The sequence below is a fragment of the Scardinius erythrophthalmus genome (assembly GCF_964197995.2).
Source record: "Scardinius erythrophthalmus genome assembly, chromosome: 8".
In the NCBI taxonomy this organism is placed as follows: domain Eukaryota; kingdom Metazoa; phylum Chordata; class Actinopteri; order Cypriniformes; family Leuciscidae; genus Scardinius; species Scardinius erythrophthalmus.
The window spans coordinates 19,266,460-19,284,285 of NC_138228.1; positions in this window are offsets into that span (position 1 = coordinate 19,266,460).

Below are 17,826 nucleotides of genomic sequence, written 5' to 3' on the forward strand. Positions count from 1 at the left end.
TAAGAGAAGGGCCTCAAAGGGGACAAGTGTGCGGAGAGCCAGATGTTTTGTAATGTGGATTCAATGAAGACATTTTCGACTACATGAACTATATTTTGTACCATAGTTTACCAGTGCTTAACAATTTATAAAAAGCTTCATTATTATTTCAGAATTACATATCATTTGATACAGAGCAAATTGTTCAAAATATTGGTTTGGGAGCAGCAATATATTATTGTTTGAATTATTTTTAAAGCCCAGTACATGTTGGAAACACACACACACACACACACACACACACACACACACACACACACACACACACACACACACACACACACACACACACACATAGAGGGAGAGAGAGAGAGAGAGAGAGAGAGAGAGAGAGAGAGAGAGAGAGAGAGAGAGAGAGAGAGAGAGAGACACACAGAGAGAGAGAGAGAGAGAGAGAGAGAGAGAGAGAGAGAGACACACAGAGAGAGAGAGAGAGAGAAAGATGTTGCATGCTGATTGTTCACTCAGCACACATGCGTCATTTGGATTAAAACTAAATCGTATATGCAAGTAAAAACATTATGCACGAGTGATTCCGTACATTATTACTGGACAAGAAGTTTACATACAAAGTTATGTTAAAATTTTTTTTTATTTAATCCATGCATTTGTTCTTAAAGGGACAGAAACTTAAAAATCTGCTGCTGTGTTTTTAATGTTAATAAAACAACAACAAAGGACAAAGAAAATGCATACAGTGTTATTTTACATTTGATTACTTTATTCAAATTCAGTACCTGAAATCTACTGTTAGAAATACCTAAACACCTGAAAAGCAAGTTTATTTCATGTGTATCTTTGTTCTATTGAATTTATAACTTATTAAATTTACATTAATTAGGCTAGTAGTTTTTGCTGTTATATCAAAATTGTAATAACGAATTGTGATTTCACAAAACCTGTCCATAGAAATTAAACACGAACAGGTCTTTTTTTAAAAAGAAATCAATACTTTTATTCAGCAAGGATGCATTAAATTGATCAAAAGTGACAGTAAAAGCATGTATAATGGTTAAAAATGTACATTTCAAATAAAAGAGAGAGAGAGAGAGAGAGAGAGAGAGAGAGAGAGAGAGAGAGAGAGAGAGAGAGAGAGAGAGAGGAACACAGGGGACAGAATAGGAACAAAAGCAATTGATCACAAGGCCAGCAATATTTAAAGTTATATATATATATATATATATATATATATATATATATATATATATATATATATATAGTTGGTCGGGTCCTGTGACAAAATGATACTTTTTTTTACTTTTACTTTTTACAAATTTTAATCATGTTAAAATTTTTGGATACACACTTCTAAGAAAATAACTTTTGACACTGTATTCACAATTTCCCCCCTAATTTTTCAGTACTCTAAAACTTATGCCAATTCTCAAAAGACCTACGGGTGATTTGCCTTGATTCACCACCTGGTGGCGCCACAGACCTCCCTCTCATAAACCCATGCCAAGCTAGCAAATTTGTTGCAGCTTTTCAGACCCGAGAACCTTTTTTTTTCAAGAAGCAACAACCTACTGTTAAAATTTATTTGCCGAATTTGAGCAATTTTTTTGTTCAAATTCTTCAAATTTTGTTCTAATTTGAGTGCACTGTGAGTGACGTCAGCGGTAGATATCAAGGCACAGAGGCAGCAGTAGTCATGTTGGTTGACTGCAGCAGCATTATGATCGACGAGACAAACGTAAGTTTGGACAAATCATTGAAACAAATAATTAATAATTTTAATAATTTAAGAGTACAATTTAAACAATTTAAAAAAGGCGACTTTTAAGTGAAGCTTCATCATTAGGCTAATCACTAGTGCTCTTCTCTGAAGAGTTAACGTTAATTGAAAACCATTTTACTGGTTTCCTGTTCCACCCCTAAATTGTGTGGCTCAGCAGTTGTCCTCTGTCGCACCAATTCCGGCAGTCTGCTGAACACTAAAGAAATAAATAAAAATAAATGGCCACGCACTGGCAGAACCCTAAAGCAGATTAAAGGCTGAAGCGTGCAAACAAGAGCTCTCTCCATTTCCCAGACTGCATCTCTGCTCAAGCTGTGTTTGACAGCCCGGGCAGTGTATGTATGAGCAACAGCTGAGCTTAACACATGATCCACAGTGCATTTCAAATCAGAGAAAAGCTCATCCAGCTCATAGATAGACATGTGTAAACAGACATGCGTAAACAGACATGCTCCAACTAAAACACACCATGATATGATGATGATATATTTATATTAGCAATATCACTCACATATTCATATAGATATAAAATGAATCTTATGAAACCTGTCCAGAACATGTGCAGGTCATAATACATAATTACATAATACATAAGTATTATTATTTAATACTTATTATATTATATATTATTACTGTAATATAAAAAATAAGAATAAATAATTAGCAGGTGGCTGGAGAGAACACACATTCAGGGAATAAAAGAAAAAGAGTCTTTAAAGGATTAGTTCACTTTCAAAATTTTTTTTTGCTGATAATTTACTCACCCACGATGTCATCCAAGATATACATGTCTTTCTTTCTTCAGTCGAAAAGAAATTAAGGTTTTTGAGGAAAACATTCCAGGATTTTTCTGCACAGAATGGACTTCAATGGCAACCAACTAATCCAATGTTCAAAGAAGGTTCAAATGTCTGTCTCAATGCAGCTCTACACGATCCCAGTTGAGAAATAAGGGTCTTATCTAGCGAAACGATAGGTCATTTTCTAAAAAAGAATATATATATATATATATACTTTTTAACCACAAATGCCCGTCTTGTTCCATCTCTTGAGATGTGTCACGTATTACGTCATCACGTTGGAAAGGTCAAAAATTTTTTTTTAAAAATTTAAACAAAGATGTTGGATGATTTTGAAGTTGGAGGAGAAAATGAGATGAAATTTTTCGCCCTTCCCTACCTTTTTGAACTGGAGTACACAGACAAATAACTAGATAGATGACGTGATGCGTGACCTTTCCAACGTGATGACGCAATGCGTGGCACATCTCAGCGATGGTACACAACAAGCATAGTTGATAGCTAATGTACATATTTTGTCGGTTATGCCTACGAAACTACAGTTGATGGTGCTTTTTGTTCTCATCACGTTTAGTAGTTGTCTCTGAGCTTCTGTTCTGAAAAAATTGTTCAAGCGAATTTCACTTTTGTTATTTTATTCTAATTTCTTATTTTGATGTCTTTATGTTAATTTCACTCAATGCTAGGGGACTTACGAACAATTTAAAATGGAAAGCCATTTTTTTATTTGCAAAACAACGTAACACAGATTTATGTTTTCTTCAAGAAACTCACAGCATCTCTGAGGATTTGCCTTTTTTGGAAATCCCAATGGGGAAATTATATTTTTTGTTCTCACACTTCTCAACGCTCTGCAGGTGTCTGTACACTTAAGAACTTATTCGCTGGCAAACTTCCCTATACAGACTTCGATACTAATGGACATTATGTGTGTCATGTTGTTCAAATTCATAACTTTAATTTCATTGTCGTAAACATTTATGGGTACAATTCAAAGGCAGAAAATTATGTTCTTTTAAACAGGATAGAAGAGAGAATTGTTTATTGGTTAGCCAAATTCCCTAATGCACATATACTCTTGGGTGGTGACTTTAATATCACATTAGATAATGTGACTGATAGATGGCCTCCAGGATCTTGTTCTAATACAAATGTAAAGCTTAAAATGTTAATGCAAAGATTCTTTCTGATTGACGCTTGGAGATTTAAACATCCTCATAACACAACTTTTAACTGGTGTAATAATTCATGGTCTAAGCAATCGAGAATAGATTTATGGTTAGTTTCCCACGTGCTTAAAGACAATTTCAGTAGTGATATTTTATCTACCCCTTTAACTGATCATAAAGCAATACAAATCAGCATTGATCTACTTCCAGTGACTTCTGCTAAATTTTATAACTCATATTGGAAACTTAATAGTTCTGTACTGAACCATGAGACAGTTATATTAGAGGTAAAGAAATTTATTCATTCCTTTTGGACTAAAGCCAAAGCAGAACGGGTTTACGGTAAACATTGGGAGTTGCTTAAATTTGAATTGGAGAAAATTTTTCAGAAATTATTGTAGTAATACCGCTAAACTCAAAAGAGCCCAAGAAGAGGACATCATTTCCACCATTACATACTTGTCATCTAGATGTCCTGATAGCTTATCTGTCAAGGAAAATAATACTCTCTGTGAGTATCAGCACAAATTGGACGAACTTTATAAATTTAAAGCTGAAGGTGCTTTTGTAAGGTCCAGAAGACGCTGGCTTGAAGAAGGAGAACAAAATTCAGCTTACTTTTTTAGATTGGAAAAGTCTCTGACTAAAAACAGCATTCATCAGCTCAAAATTGGTAACTCTCTCTCTGAAAACTCAAAAGAAATGGCCAAATATTGTTCAGATTTCTAATCTTTATAGCAGCCATTTTTGTTATGACAGCACTGTATCCTTCATGGCCTCGGTAGGTAATGTTAATTGTATTAGTGCTCCTGCTAAAGATTTTTGTGATCGCCCCATCACATTAGTTAAAGTCCTTGAATCTATTAAAAACTTAAAGGTTAATAAATCGCCAGGTGTAGATGGCCTCACTTCAGAATTTTATCAAAGATTTGCAAAAGATTTGGCCTTTTTTATTAGAAGTAATTTATGAAAGTATTAGTGTGGGATCTCTTCCCTCTACATTTAACACAAAGTTTAATAACTCTTATCCCCAAGCCTAAAAAAGACTTATTATTAATTGATAATTGGCGTCCAATTAGTCTTTTAAATTGTGATTATAAAATCATTGATACAATTTTTGCAAAATGTTTAAAAACTATTTTAGAGCACATTAATGAAACACAATCAGGCTTTCTAAAAAACAGACACATTTCAAACAATATCCGGCTGGTTCTTGATCTGTTAGACTATTCAGAGTTAGTGAATGATGATAGTTATATGCTTGTTCTGGACTTTTATAAAGCCTTCGATTCTATTGAACATGGCTTTATATTCAAAACTTTAGAAAAATTTGGTTTTGGGAACATGTTCATTAGAGCAGTTAAAACTTTATATGTCAACGGGAATTCTTCCATTAAGCTTAAACACGGTACCTCTCCAAGATTCGAATTGCAGTGGGGAATACGTCAGGGTTGCCCCATTTCGCCATACTTGTTTATATTGACTACTCAATTATTAGCCAATTACATTAAGAATAGTGCCTTGCAAGGAGTCGGTATCATGGGAAAGGAGATCATCATCAGTCAATTGGCTGATGATACTACCCTTCTCCTAAAAAATTCAGACCAGATTCCCTTGGCTCTTAATACTATTAAAACATTCTCCGATGCTTCTGGGCTTCATCTCAATGTGCTCAAATGTGAATTAATGCCAATCAAACAATTCTCTGTTTCCAGTATATGTAATATCCAAGTCAAAGAGACAATAACCTACCTTGGAGTAGTAATCTCCAAAAACTCAAAACTTAGATGTAATTTAAACATTTTGCCCATCATAGAGAAAGCTAAAAAAAAGATTTAATCAGTGGCTTCAGAGAGATTTATCTTTGAAAGGAAGGATTCTTCTCTCCAAGGCAGAAGGCATCTCACGTCTGACATATGCAGCCATCTCATTAGACCTTGATAGAGTAATGTGTAAAAAGATTGATCAACTACTATGTAATTTTGTATGGAAAAATAAGACGCATTATATAAAAAGATCAGTTTTGTCCAACAGCTTCAGTAACGGTGGTCTCAATTTTGTTGATTTTGCAACATTAAAAAATACTTTTAAAATCAACTGGTTGAGGAATTACTTGAGAAATCCATTCAGTATTTGGAATATTATACCGGAATATGTCTTTTCTCAGTTGGGAGGTTTGAATTTTCTATTGATGTGTAACTTCAGCATTGAGAAGATCCCTGTTGCTCTCTCAGGATGGTTACTTATTTACAAGAATTTCTCTCTCACTATAATATTCTGGTTACTCCAAAACAGTTTGCCACTGTATTTGGTGCTATCCCTAATGGTGTCATTATGCTATTTAAGGGCCATAATAGTTTTTTGACAAGTTCTGAAATTCCTCTCCCAGACCCAGCTGACACGTATGTAGGCAGGATATGTGGCTCATAGCCAATCGTTTTAATTATACTAGATCACGTATGTAGAGCGACAGAAATTCGACGAGGAAGAAGACGAAATAAACTTGCGTTCTAAACTACTTAGAACACTATCTAAGGCTGCATCGAAAGGTAATTTTGCGTCTGATGCCATGTTGGATCCATAGATATAAACAAATTGCTTCGGTGTGTCGCATAGACGTCGTCATCGTCTTGCTGCTCCCTCCCCGTTCTGTGATTGGTTCCCTGTTTGAGGGGAAAATCTGGTCCATGGTGTCCAGGCTGCCTAGCAGCATGAATAAAACCGCGCTGCGCGCAAGGCAGCATGGGTAAACCCAGACTAATATATATATACCGTGAGGAGAACAAGTATTTGATACACTGCCGATTTTGCAGGTTTTCCTATTTACAAAGCATGTAGAGGTCTGTAATTTTTATATAGGTACACTTCAACTGTGAGAGACGGAATCTAAAAAATCCAGAAAATCACATTGTATGATTTTTAAATAATTAATTAGCATTTTATTGCATGGCATAAGTATTTGATCACCTACCAACCAGTAAGAATTCCGGCTCTCACAGACCTGTTAGTTTTTCTTTAAGAAGCCCTCCTGTTCTCCACTCATTACCTGTATTAACTGCACCTGTTTGAACTCGTTACCTGTATAAAAGACACTTGTCCACACACTCAATCAAACAGACTCCAGCCTCTCCACAATGGCCAAGACCAGAGAGCTGTGTAAGGACATCAGGGATAAAATTGTAGACCTGCACAAGGCTGGGATGGGCTACAGGACAATAGGCAAGCAGCTTGATGAGAAGGCAACAACTGTTGGCGCAATTATTTGAAAATGGAAGAAGTTCAAGATGACGGTCAATCTCCCTCGGTCTGGGGCACCATGCAAGATGGGGCATCAATGATCATGAGGAAGGTCAGGAATCAGCCCAGAACTACATGGCAGGACCTGGTCAATGACCTGAAGAGAGCTGGGACCACAGTCTCAAAGAAAACCATTAGTAACACACTACGCCGTCATGGATTAAAATCCTGCAGCGCACGCAAGGTCCCCCTGCTCAAGTCAGCGAATGTCCATGTCCGTCTGAAGTTTATAAATGACCATCTGGATGATCCAGAGGAGGAATGGGAGATGGTCATGTGGTCTGATGAGACAAAAATAGAGCTTTTTGGTCTAAACTCCACTCGCCGTGTTTGGAAGAAGAAGAAGAAGGATGAGTACAACCCCAAAAACACCATCCCAACCGTGAAGCATGGAGGTGGAAACATCATTTTTTGGGGATGCTTTTCTGCAAAGGGGACAGGACGACTGCACCGTTTTGAGGGAAGGATGGATGGGGCCATGTATCGCGAGATCTTGGCCAACAACCTCCTTCCCTCAGTAAGAGCACTGAAGATGGGTCGTGGCTGGGTCTTCCAGCATGACAACAACCCAAAACTCACAGCCAGGGCAACTAAGGAGTGGCTGCGTAAGAAGCGTCTCAAGGTCCTGGAGTGGCCTAGCCAGTCTCCAGACCTGAACCTAATAGAAAATCTTTGGAGGGAGCTGAAAGTCTGTATTGCCCAGCGACAGCCCCGAAACCTGAAGGATCTGGAGAAGGTCTGTATGGAGGAGTGGGCCAAAATCCCTGCTGCAGTGTGTGCAAACCTGGTCAAGAACTACAGGAAACGTATGATCTCTGTAATTGCAAATTATTAATAATTGCAAAATTCATAATTGCAAACAAAGGTTTCTGTACCAAATATTAAGTTCTGCTTTTCTGATGTATCACATACTTATGTCATGCAATAAAATGCAAATTAATTACTTAAAAATCATACAATGTGATTTTCTGGATTTTTGTTTTAGATTCCGTCACTCACAGTTGAAGAGTACCTATGATAAAAATTACAGACTTCTACATGCTTTGCTTTTTTAAGTGGGAAAACCTGCAAAATTGGCAGTGTATCAAATACTTGTTCTCCCCACTATATCTATATATATATATATATATATATATATATATATATATATATATATATATAAAATATTATTATTATTATTATTAGATTTTTTTTTAGAAAATGACTGATCGTTTCGCTAGATAAGACCCTCATTTCTCGACTGGGATTGTGTAGAGACTTTGAAGCTGCATTGAGACGGACATTTGAACCTTCAAACCTTTGGTTGCCATTGAAGTCCATTATGTATAGAAAAATCCTGGAATGTTTTCCTCAAAAACCTTAATTTCTTTTCGACTGAAGAAAGAAAGACATGGATATCTTGGATGACATCGGGGTGAGTAAATTATCAGCAAAAATGTTTTTGAAAGTGAACTAATCCTTTAAGTCACACAGAACACTCAGGACATTACATCGACAATAACGGACAAAAGAACTGAGAAAACAGGGCTTATATAACAGGAACGTAATCAGGGTGAAACAGAACTGGTGTGAACTAATTATCTAATGATCAGGAACACAGGTAAACTAAAACAGATCAAGCAAAACCAAAACAGAATGAAACTGTTACAGTGGCTCCTCCCTTCCGGAAGGTGCGTCCTCACGTCGTAACGAATCCACCTGAGGAGGAAGGGAGCTCTGGAGGAAAGTGTGGATCTGGTGATGGGCAGGGAAGAGAAGGAGTTGGTGGAGATAGACACATTGGTGGTAAGAGCCAGGGTGGAGCTTTGGCAGAACCCAGAGACCAACTGACGTAGGCGGAACCAGGGTGCATGGACTATCCGGTGAAGCAGAGTGGCCGACGGACCAGAGTGACATCCACGGCCTGGAAGTTCAAGGTGGAGCTGCTGGCTTGCGGGACTGAGGCGGAGACGGGGGCTCGGCAGACCGGGATGACGGCGGAGGGAGGGCTTTGGGATGGACTGAGCAGTGCACATAGACTCCGCTCCTGGCTTTGGGATGGACTGAGCAGTGCACATAGACTCCATGGCTCTGATGGTTGCCTGCTTTGGTTCTGGGACGAACACCGTGGCTGCCTCGGGATTGCAGGCCATGATGGAGAGGCCGCCGTTCCGGAGGATCCAGCTAAAATAGCTCATCTCAAGCTTTTTTATTATTAAAAAATAAGACAATATATGTTTTTTTTTTTTTTTGACTGCATTGTTTTATATTTCTAAATGTTTACTTTTTGATTTATGAATTATAACTATATAATTTAGAAATATAAACATTTAACTTTTAAAATAAAGGTTTTACAACAACATCACCATCTTCTGTTATATGTGGGCCTCCATGCTCATCTATTGTACAGTATATGATACTGGTGGAGGGTGGTGGGGGCCCACATCAATATTTTTTCTGGGGGCCCCGAATCCTCAGCTACGGCCCTGGCGGGAACTAGGGGTGCTGAGGGTGCTGCAGCACTCCCTGACGACAGCTGTTTCACTACATTGGCATTTAAGATGACATGACTTTTTTCAACATGTTTTTTAAGAACTTTATAAAATTACTCTAAAGATTATTTTGCTTTTATATGTTGTTGAATATGTTTTTATGACTCTAAAATAAATTAATATATCAAAAGGCAAAAGCTGATCTCACATGGGGTGAGTGAGTGAGTGACGTGACACTGGTTGAGGACCAGCATCTCAGAACTCATTTGACACTCATTTAATGCATGTTCACTCTGATTTACAGTGAATTCAGGACAGCTAAGGGGCATTGTTAGGCACGACGTGGAGCGGAGCGCTTGTTATAAAACGGTTACTACATAAATATTCATTCTAATATTTATTTCATTCATAAAATAAACACCAACAACAAAAAATATAACGTTATAACCACTGATATATAGAATGTCATTATATAGATCAGTGGTTATAACACATTTATTCCTCCGCCAAGCAATGTAGTTCCAAAGAGGTTGCCAAGCAACACATGCAACAAAGAATCACGGCAGTTGCGCAGTAATACTAATGTAATGCGGTCACAGGTGTATGTTTGTTGAGTAATTTACAAAGGCTTTGAACGCGGCTCAACCAATCAGAATCAAGGACCGGAACTATCCGTTTTATAATTAAATATAGATGTCTTGATAAAAGCATTCTTTGGCATTAGGGGCTGTTCACACAGAACGTGTTTTTCCATTCCACTCTGCTACTTTTCCATTGTTTTTCAGTGTGAACGCACTAGCCGTGTTTAATTGTTGCGCTCGCGTCTCGCGCAGGACACAGCGTTCTCAAAACGCAGCACTCAAGTTAAAATAAATTAAACTAAAACACACCTCGAGACCTTACGTTTTCCCCCCGTTCCACTGCCCTCGTTTAGCGTCTTCCGTTTTCGCTTTGAAAGATTATGTATTCTGTGTGAACTGGTGTCGTGCCAAATTATTACCCCTCGTTGAAGTCAGTACCTGATTGCCTAATCCTTACCCCACCCCTAATCCTAACCCCTCCCCCACAACTAATCCTAAACCTACCAATACTAGGGGGTATTAATTTGGTGGGGGTCAGCATTTGACTCTAACTCCTGAGCGTGTATCATAAGGTAAGATGCAGATTTTTGTGCATTCTCACATAACTGTCCTCATTCATGTTCATCTTTTTTGTTAATATTACGATTTTGTTTAAAATGCTCTACCACCACCACCCCGCAATAGCAAGCCCTGCCCCATTAAGCCCCGCCCCCAGCACCCTCCTGATAAAATATATAACAGGAAGGTAATCAGAGTGAAACAGAACACATGCAAACTGAAACAGAGCAAACAAAACCAAAACAGAATAAAACTGTTACATAAGTATTATTTATTTAAATTGTAAAGTATTTATACATGATGGTAGTATGTTGTACCACCTTTCAAACTAATTTTAAACTAATTAAACTAACTAACTAATAAAAAAAAACATAAAAATAAAGTAATTAAAACACCCTTTAAAAACAATTTTACAAAATAAACAAACAATATATATAAAGATAATATATATCTTTAATAAATAATAGGTCAAATATTCAAGTTTAAAAGATTTAATTTACTGATAAAATCTTACAAAGTGTGAAATTAACGTCATGTCATAATTCTCTGCATCTTGTTCTTTTGTTTTATGCTGCTTGTAGTATGCAAAGTGCATTGAAGTGATAATGATTTTGTCACCAGGCCAAACTGAACCAGCAGTCAGCAGGCAGAGTGTTTGGCTCATAATGACTCAGATACACCAGGTGTGGCAGGTGGCAGTGGTAAGTAACAGTCTGCACAAAACATCTTTGACTAAACCTGAATTATTAAACATCCCACTAATGCCACAATCCCCTCCGCATGAAAAACTAGAGTTTTAGAAGAACGACTCAGAGCTAATTATTTTTTAAAAGCTTTTATAAACCTCTCGAATATGGCCTCTGTGGACGAATTTAGTTCTCTGTGCACACAACTGAGCTTTCATGCAGCAACTTAAGTGCACAAGGATTATGATTCAGGCCTTGAAGTTTTCCCCTGCATTTTCTTTCATGCCATGAGATTCTTGCCATTTTTGCTGCAAATAATTTGAGCGACAGACGACAGTACTTGAGTAATATGACACTTACATCATGTTTCCCTCTGAATTAATATTTCAGTTTTTGTTATGGTCTCTCAAACTGCCAAGCTGCAATTATGTACACTGATGTGGTTTAGTTTTCTTATTGTAAATCAACAGCAAAGATTGCGTGCTTCAAAGGCCCTCGCGATTTTCATCTGAGTTCACACTTCAGTGACTTAATGCCACTTTGACTGTCGGGAAGAAGTCTGCTGTGGAGTTCGTTTCAGTTCGACCTCAGCAAAAGTGCACATCGAGGGCGCATATCAGCCGCAAACGGGGTGACCACGAGCACCCTTACAAAACCTAAATTGACAAATGAGACACCCTACGTTTTTGTGGACTTAAAGTCCCCAGAAAATCAAAATTAAAGTTTTTTGGCATTTAGTATGAATATGTTAGCCTTAAAGTTATCTATAAGCTTGTGTGCAACAAAACCATGACAAAAGTCATATTTAGAAGAGAGAAGCATTCAAAACCTACAGTCTAACACTTCTGTCAATATGTATCAATGATTTTGATCAATCTGCACTTCAGCTACTTATTAGATTTTCTGTCCAATTAAATGCTCTCTAGAATCTGAAGCGTCCCGTCTCCTACACTGTAAATAGACGCTGAAGCTGCAGCTGAAATCAGTCACTTGTTTACAGAATTACTATTTTCTATATGATGAATGGCCCATATTGGGAATAGGGAACGATTCAGACAGTGTAAATATGCTTTCCATTGGGGCGAATGAGTTTGCATTTGCAAACCGCCACAGTTTGCACACAGTCTGCTCCGGTCCAGAAACATGATGGCACAGAGCGGATCATACGCACAAGTCGGCCAGACCACAAAACATATCGAACACATTTGAATTCTACACAAAATGCTATATTTTAAAGCATTAGAGTGGTGCAGGTATGATATGACTTTGTAGGCCAACCAGCAGTTAGCATCACACTGGTTCCCTCGACAAAAACCCAATAGGATTTTTCCCTAGGCTTTTGGATTATCGCAAAAAACAAGCTCTTTGATCAACAAAAGTTTATGATACTTACATGTTTTTTTCCATCAAGATCATTTTCCCCCTGTTATTGGCAACTAAGAATAATTTTATTCCTAAGAATGTTTCGTGAAGTCGGCCCCGGTGTTGTGATTCAGTGCTATTGCAGCCACGTACACCTTCAAGGTGGAGGCAGAAAGGTGCCTCTCCAGGCCCTCTTGGAGGAAGAAAAGCACTAACCACATCTCTGTGTGTCTTCCCCATGGCAAGAATATACAAAGCAACAAGTAGGCCCTCAGGGGGGCACCAGAGTTCGCAGGGGGGGCGCGGGAGCGGATATGCTTTGAGGTGAATAAAGATGCATAAAATGTTCCCCTAAAAATTTTATAAAAAAATTTTTTCAAAGTTTTTAAAAAAATCATATGCTTACAATACCGATTTCAATTACAATTTCGTTATTTCAAATGTAGGCGCGTTGTGCGTGGCAAGCGCGCTCATAATGTAAGAGACACCGGCGCGACCACAACAGTGCCCAACATCAAATGGCAAACATAATGCAAGCGGAACGAAACTGCTCGTTATTGTGTGGTTGAAGGATCGTTTATCAGTTTGGACCAAAGCAGCGCGAGCCGATCGTGATCATGCGACACTGTTACTACACAGCGCTAAGAGATCCAGTAAAGAAATTTGAATTCGCCACTGAAGTAATAACATCACTGCGAGATCTAGTGACAAATATTCACATTTCTCCGTTATTAACGGATCAAACAGCGCTGACGTGGAAACCTGGAAGAAACATTGTGCCATGAATGAACTATCCAGTGTCCACAGATCAGCAACATTCACCATGGATTTACTGTAGTAACACTAACTGCAACCATGGAAGTTTGGCAGGAATAGTAAGCTATAATGCCTTCAGGTAACATTACATCGGTTTTATTTTTACATTATGAATACAATTGCTGCCCTCAAATGTTAATCTGAACTAAAATAAACCTTTGTTTACTACTAAAATATTACATTTAATTTTTTCCAAGGAGCTGTTTTGTTTTATATGCTCATAAGAAGAGTGAATTATAGCTCTAGAATTGCTCAAAGTAAAAAAATATCATACTTTATGATGTTAGTTTTAATATAAAAAAGAATAAAAAAAATGAAATCAAGGAAATTTCTCTGGCATTTCTTTCTTTTTGCTGTATCAAAAACGTACCGAAACGTACCAAACCGAAACGTGACAAGTGTATCGTATCGAACCGAACCGTGAATTTTGTGAACCGTTACACCCCTAATATATATATATATATATATATATATATATATATATATATATATATATATATGGGGGGGGGGGGGGGGGGGGGGGTTCACGGATTGTTAAATATGTACATGGGGGGGCCCCAAGGAAAAAGGTTGGGAACCACTGCTCTAGCCTGAGTGATTGTGTCTAGAGAACCCATCCATAAAGTTTCCAAAGGTCTGGGCGCAGGTGCCAGATTGTGCCCTGTCGCTGAGAAAGAAGGTCCTTCCTCAGGGGGATTCGCCATCAGCGTGAGCTCTGAGCAGATGTGGCGTCAGACGATTTTGCCAGGGCTTCAGCCCCGAATGTTTTGAGTGTAGCCCCGAATGTATTTTGAAAAGTTGACTGACAAATATGAAACCGGACAATAGCCTATGTAAACCCCCGAAATCATAAGTTGCCTTATTTTATTGTGCTTTGGCTTTGCACATACTGCACACAGCCTGTAAAAATAGACATAGGTCTTAATGTTTTCGAATGCGCATGCGTCGCGTCTGAGCGCGTTGTTGTCTTTGGAGCTCCATCGATTGATTTATAATTCTTGATTTCTCTTTAAACTCACTTACAACGAACATTTTCTACTTTTCCTCACCTCATAGTTATAACGCGGATTGTTGAGCAGACGCGTCTCAAGCCTTGTGATCCAACGCTGGATACTCTTATAGGTTACGTCCGTGGATCACGGCTGAACGCGTCTTCTCCGCACTCATTTAAGTTACAAACAAACATTTTTCACCTATCGTGCGTCTACTCTACACCCGTACCACTGAAAAGACGGATTATATCCAAGACTTAAGCCATAAATTAGTATTAATATTGATAGCACCACTGGTAGCGTCGTTGCTAACTTAACTTACTGTCCATCTGTTAAAATGGCGAATATATCAAATGTAAGTAGTCTACCTTTTGGTGCAGGTGAGGACACATTTGAGCTGCACGCGGTGCAGTCTGAGCTGGAAGCTGTTGAGAAACAGATCCACGACCTTTTAGTAAGAAAAGCCGAGCTGATAGACCGGCGTTTGGCTCTCGAAACATCGCGCGCCGAGGCACACAAATCAGAGATTAATGTTACTAACCCGCTGACTCCGACCTCGTCTACTCCGTGCGTTCCTCAACATCGGTCCCGAACGTCGAGGTCGCGATCAGCCATGGTCTCGTTCACTCCGGCTCCAACATGCCATCACGAAGCCTGGATTTTTCCGCAGCGGAAGTCGCGAGTCAGGTCTAGACCAAGAAAACTCTCTCCGACCCTCCCGGTTTTCGAGATATCCACACAAAACCGCTTCTCCCCTCTTCGCGAAACAGAACGCGATGCTGTGATCATCGGCGATTCCATCGTTCGACACGTACACGTTACGTTAAATAAAAGTAAGGTGCATAGTCACTGCTTTCCTGGTGCTCGTGTTTCCGAAGTCGCTGCTCACGTTCCCGAGATTCTGAACGAGCGCGTCGGAACCGTTGTCCTGCACGCGGGAGGGGCCGACATCAGACTGCGCCAGACGGAAGTTTTGAAGAAAGACTTCAGGAATCTGATCGATACGGTACGCAGCACATCGCCTGATATAACGATTATTGTGTCAGGACCGCTTCCCACGTACCGACTAGGTCATGAAAAGTTTAGTAGATTATTTGCGCTTAATGAATGGTTAATGTCATGGTGCAATGAGCAGAAACTTCTCTTTGTAAATAATTGGAATCTGTTTTGGGAGCGTCCTAGGCTTTACCGTGCTGATGGCTTACACCCAAACAGATTCGGATCGGATCTTCTGTCAGATAACATCTCCAAAATGTTAAATACCTTTTGACTAGTAAACAAAAGTCCAAATCATAGTCTCTGCTGCACCAATTTAACTGATATAAATAGTGTAGAACATTGCATAGAAACTGTGTCTATTCCTCGTTTAGTGAGATCAAATCATAAATCTACTGCAGGATCTAGAAAAAATCTAATTGTTATTAAACCAGAAAATGTTGCTATTGGTAATCAAAAACAATTTTTAAAGCTAGGTCTTTTAAACATTAGATCACTCACACCTAAGGCAGTTATTGTAAATGAAATAGTCACAGATAATAGCTTCGATGTACTTTGCCTTACTGAAACCTGGCTTAAACCAAATGATTATTTCGGTTTAAATGAGTCTACTCCATCAGGATACTCCTATAAGCACGAGCCCCGTCTGAATGGTCGTGGCGGCGGTGTTGCAACAATCTATAGAGATTTTCTCAATGTTACTCAGAAAACGGGTTATAAGTTTATTTCATTTGAAGTACTTGTACTAAATGTTACGCTCTTAGATGATAGAAAAACATCCCTATTATCTCTAGCCTTGGCTACCGTATATAGACCGCCTGGGCCTTACGCTGATTTCCTAAAAGAGTTTGCAGATTTTCTCTCAGACCTATTAGTTAACTTCGATAAAGCATTAATTGTTGGAGACTTTAATATCCATGTAGATAATCAAAATGATGCGTTAGGGGCTGCGTTTACTGAATTATTAAACTCCTTTGGGGTCAAGCAAAACATTACCGGACCGACTCATCGATTTAATCATACACTCGATTTAATTATATCACATGGAACCGATCCAACCGATATAGATATCATTCCACAAAGTGACGATGTCACTGACCATTACATGGTAACTTGCATATTACGTACTCCTGTAATATATCATGCTGCGCCGCGTTATCGATTAGGCAGAACAATCCTTCCATCCACCATAGATAATTTTTCAAACAGCTTATCGGATCTGTCTCAGCTGCTCAGTGAACCCAAACAAACAGATGAACTTGAGGAATTAACTAGCACTATGAGCACCATTCTCTCTGGATCATTGGATATTGTTGCGCCCATTAGATTAAAAAAGGTCAGAGAGAAAAGTAAAGCACCATGGTACAACAGTACTACGCGTGTTCTAAAGAGAGAAACCCGTAATTTAGAGCGTAAATGGAAACAAACCAACTTAGAGGTCTTTAGAATCGCATGGAAAGACAGTATGTCACGTTATAAAAAGGCCCTAAAAGCGGCCAGGGCTGAGCATCTTCGCAAACTAATAGAAAACAACCATAACAATCCTAAGTTCTTATTTAACACCGTGGCGAGACTAACAAATAAACAGATGTCTCCTGAACAAAGTATTCCATTACAGTTTAGTAGTAATGATTTCATGAAGTTCTTCACTGAGAAAATAGAAAACATCAGAACCACAATTGTAAACGTTCAATCCTCAATCGCGCCTTATAATTCAGCCTCAATTATCACGCCGCAAGAACAATTACAGTGCTTTTCAACTATAGAACAAAAAGAGTTAAATAAATTTATCATTTCCTCTAAAACAACAACATGTTTATTAGATCCCATACCAACTAAACTATTGAAAGAAGTGTTACCTGTAGTGGAAGAGCCTCTCCTCAATATTATTAACTCATCTTTATCTTTAGGTCATGTTCCAAGAACATTTAAATTGGCAGTTATAAAACCTCTCATTAAGAAACCACAATTAGATCCGAATAATCTAGTAAATTATAGACCCATTTCAAATCTACCTTTTATGTCTAAAATACTAGAAAAAGTTGTGTCCGCTCAACTGGGCTCTTTCTTACAAGAAAATGACACCTATGAAAAGTTTCAGTCTGGATTCAGGCCGCATCATAGCACTGAAACTGCGCTCGTTAAAATCACAAATGATTTACTTTTAGCTTCTGACCAAGGCTGTATCTCAATATTAGTTTTACTTGATCTTAGTGCTGCGTTCGATACTATAGATCATACAATACTCTTAGATCGACTACAAAATTATACTGGTGTTCAAGGACAAGCATTAAGCTGGTTTAGATCGTATTTATCTGACC